We start from the raw sequence: 4,647 nt of genomic DNA, 5'->3' as shown, positions 1-4,647 counted from the left end.
CTCCGCGTGCTTGATGCCCAGACACGTGAGGCAGCGATCGTGACCATCACCCGGTGCCAGGTAACGACCGCACCCAGTGGAGCTCTTTTAGAGAAATTTGCTCTTTTTAGGAAATGCTCTTTTAGTGCTGAGGCGCACAGGGGAGATGGCCGCTTTGCAACACGACAGGGGGTAGTGCAGCCTGAAGTGCGCAACCCACTCGACACTGGAACGACCACCGCTGAAGCGCCGTCCCGCCAACACAGAAAGCTTCCGAGAGCGTGCTGAACTCGTAGTTCTCGAAATAAACATAGAGCAGAACGATGTTGTCGCTCGGCTCCGAAGCGAAAAGCTGGTATGCATTGCACCTGCTGCCTTATTATACTCACGCTGTGATCAGAGGCAGCTGGATGCAATAATTGCATGCCAATGTGCATTGGCTCGTTTAGTTTACACTCGAAGTAGATTGGTCTATCGAAGCGATATCCCAATTCGTCGGTCACGACGTGACTCGTAGTGACCGACTGAAAGGGAACCAGGGTTACATACGTAACCTGAGACGTTATGTGTCAAAATGTCTCCTCGTCAACACAGTCATTTGTGTCTTAAACGATCGTTAATAGTTAAATATAAAGCATGTGTAGTAGTAGGCTATATGAGATCCTAATATGATGAGATTTTAAAGGGATAGTTCACCCAAAAATGAAAATACTGTCATCATTTACTCAGCCTCAGTTTGTTCTAAACCTGTATGAATTTCTTTGTTCTCCTCAACATAAAAGAAGATATTTTGAAGAATGTTCGTAATAATAATAAAATATATGTGAAGAGTTTATTTGCAAAAACTGATAACGGATAGCTGTATTTTTTTTTGTTTAATCAAAATAACCCAACTGCAGTTTGAGCGAGAATAATTGGAATGCACAATGAAAATACATCATTTTTGAAAATTGTTAAAAATGGAGTTATCTGCTTTTGCAAATGAACTCTTCATATACTTTTACATTCAACAGCAGAAGAAAACTCATACAGGTTTAGAAAAACAACAGACCTTTAATTTTTGGGTGAGGTATTCCTCTAAAGCAGTCTAATTTAGCTGCTGTTAAAATTTATGTCAATAATGTTAATCAAATATTAGAAAGAAAATCACTCACTGTCCATGACCGAATCACTTTTGTAAAATAAATAAGAATTAATGTATATTTAATTTATACAGTGAAGACTATTCAGTTCATTTGTACAATTATTATACAATATACAGTATACAATATAATTTCTTATTCAGTGCTTTAAGTGTTTCAAGTAGGTCTATTTTTTTGTAATTTGTAATTTTGTCTGTTTACTTGTTTTAAATATAAGCTTGTTTTTACTTAGGCTATAGTATTTTTTAAATATATTTATATATAATATAATAATATAAATATATAAATGTATATACATGTAAATATTTTCAAAATATGTACTGAATGTGTGTGTATTTATATATACATAATAAATAAACAGTACACACACATATATTACGTAAACAAAAACTTTTATTTTGGATGCGATTAATCGTTTGACAGCACTAATATATATATAAAAACAGCACAACTGTTTTCAGTATTGATGATGATAACAAATGTTTCTTGAGCAGCAGACCATCATATTAGACTGGAGTAATGCCGCTGAACATTCGGATTTGTCATCACAGGAATAAACTACATTTTTAAATATATTCAATAGAAAACAGCCATTTAAATTGTAATATTTTACTGCATTTTTGATCAAGTAAATGTAGCCTTGGTGAGCATAAGATACTTCTTTCAAAAACATTTGAAAAAAGTCTTAGTGACCCAAAACTTTTAATTTCTTGCATTTTAGAATAGACTTTGATTCAAGAACATCTGGGTAGGCCCTCACTAGGTTTTGTAACAAAGCTAATATGTATTAGCATGTATGCTAACTGCTACCTAGCTGAACAGACCGGCACAGATGTCTTGTGTTGTATGTGCTGGTGTTCAGTGCAGTATTCTGCACTCTGAAAAAAAAAAAGGTACAAAAGGTTATACTCTTTCAAAAAGTACCCCTTTGTACCTTATATATTCTGAGAGTGTGGTTTGCTTCTTAAATAGCTTAACTAGTAAGAATAAAAGTGCTACACTAACTACAATACAAAAGTGAGATTCAGCAACAATACAAGTCACTGTTAGCATTGAAAATTGGACAGTTTTTTCAAGCAAGAGCTTAGTTAATGTTAGCTAGAAACCTAACAAGCTAATGTTTAGGAGTGTTTGGGAAGCAGTGTTGTTTTTAGGCCTAAAGACATATGATGAGCTGTACTTATGAAAAAGAAGTGTGCTTGTAGTGCACATGCACTTGTAGTGTACTTTAAATCATGAAAAACAATAAAAAAAACTGTGCATGCAGATAATTTAGTATTAATTTTAAAAAGGCCACAAGTACATTTTAAATCATTATTTAGCAATAATCTTTTGTCTGGCTTTAAAGAAGTATGATAATTTTGAATGTTGACTAGCATACTAAAGCACATGTAAAGTACTTGATTATAATTTGAACTTGTTAGTGTTCTTCAATATTGCATTTAAAATTAATATATTTTAGATATACTAAATTGCAACGTCATCATTACAAATGTATAATCATAGATATGCTTAAATAAATTATATACAACTTTCATTCGGCAGGACACCATATTTCAAAAACATTAGAAGTAATTATAAAATTACATATAATCTCTTAAAAGTTGGTCCTAAAAGCACTCCAACGTGCAGCTAACTGCAGTTGCATACATTTAAACATGTTAATTCATAATACTGTACATTTTCATTTAATGCCAATTAACATGCAATTAAGTGCCTGAAGACATTACATTCAGTTTACACTTAATAGTTTTAAAGTATTATAAGTTCCATAATAAGTACTCTTTTTACAAGTTTGCTAAAGTATACTTCTTTTTCACAAGAACAGGCTTGACAAACTACATAAAAATGTTGTCATGCACTCCTTCAAATTGACTGATTTCATATCTTGTGGTTAATGATCGGAAAGTATAATATTAAAGGCAATACATTAAAGTCAATGCTCTAATGGTAGTGGAACAATAGGTACACACGTCAAATCATTTTTTTCACATCCAGTGGAGAATATTCATACACATCTACACAATTTGTATTTACTCTGCTCTATTTTTTATGAGATTTGTCCATGGACACTGACTATTTATGGCATTACCACAGTCTATTGTTCCCTTAATACAAACGTGTTCAGCATTTGCCTCTGTGTATTTGGATAAACTGCTTGTTTTGCCCCCTCTCCCTCTGAGCAAAGCAATCCTGTTTTATTATTCATCAAGCAGACACTGTTCCAAATCTCCCTGCAGCAAAATGGAGGTGCGGTCGTGGCAGAGGAGGAAGGCATGAGACAGATAGTCACATGGACACGGCCTCTCCTCCAATTCCCATGTGAGTTGATGCTGGGTGACAATGGAATTCATTTCCTAAGAGCTGCCATATAAGCTTGTTTTTACTTAGGCTATAGTATTTTTTTATTTTTTTTTATATTGAAATTGGTAACAGGAATTATAACATTTCAATGCATACATTTTTTTTTTATGAATAAATGTATTCATAAAATGTTTTTATATTATATTTGTAATAGGGGGCCCTGCAATAAGTCATAGCCCCGGGGCCCAGTAAGGTCTTAATGTGGCCCTGGTTCCAAGTTATTTCTATTAACGTGGTTCTTTTGATATTTCTATTCAGCGAAGAATCCTGTTTAAAATGCATCACAATTTTAGAAAAAAAAAATAAAATATATATATATTACACATCTACACAATTTGTATTTACTCTGCTCTATTTTTTATGAGATTTGTCCATGGACACTGACTATTTATGGCATTACCACAGTCTATTGTTCCCTTAATACAAACGTGTTCAGCATTTGCCTCTGTGTATTTGGATAAACTGCTTGTTTTGCCCCCTCTCCCTCTGAGCAAAGCAATCCTGTTTTATTATTCATCAAGCAGACACTGTTCCAAATCTCCCTGCAGCAAAATGGAGGTGCGGTCGTGGCAGAGGAGGAAGGCATGAGACAGATAGTCACATGGACACGGCCTCTCCTCCAATTCCCATGTGAGTTGATGCGGGGTGACAATGGAATTCATTTCCTAAGAGCTGCCACGTTTGTGTGTATGTGTGTGTGTGTGTGTGTGTGTGTGTGTGTGTATGCACATCAGAGCGGGCTGTTGTAATGAGCTCTGGCAGCAGTCTGCTTTAGTATTAAAGGCGCACGTACACTTTTTTTCTGTCTTCTCCACCTTTAGTGGGCTTCAGTGAGCTGTTTACAGCTAGCAAAGGAGAGACTGGAGTCTTGCCGACTTTAGCCATGCAGATTACAGCTTCCTTCCTCTCCATAGACTTCAGTCAGGATAGAGCACCAAGGTCTATAATACCTGGTGACATCCAATAGCATTCATATCAATGGCAGTCGCCTGGCTGGCTTTTGATTATATTGATATTTTTTTGATACATGTTGTTGATATATGTTACATTTAATACATTTTCATACTTTTTATTGGGTCTGCACAGTTTGTGTAAAACATTTAATTTTATTTAATTAATAGGTGTACTATTATTATTATTATTATTATTGTTGTTGTTGCTG

This window comes from Sinocyclocheilus anshuiensis, unplaced genomic scaffold (assembly GCF_001515605.1).
Source record: "Sinocyclocheilus anshuiensis isolate Anshui unplaced genomic scaffold, SAMN03320099.WGS_v1.1 scaffold256, whole genome shotgun sequence".
NCBI lineage: Eukaryota > Metazoa > Chordata > Actinopteri > Cypriniformes > Cyprinidae > Sinocyclocheilus > Sinocyclocheilus anshuiensis.
The sequence above is the reverse complement of the archived record's forward strand: the minus strand, read 5'-3'. Positions refer to the sequence as shown.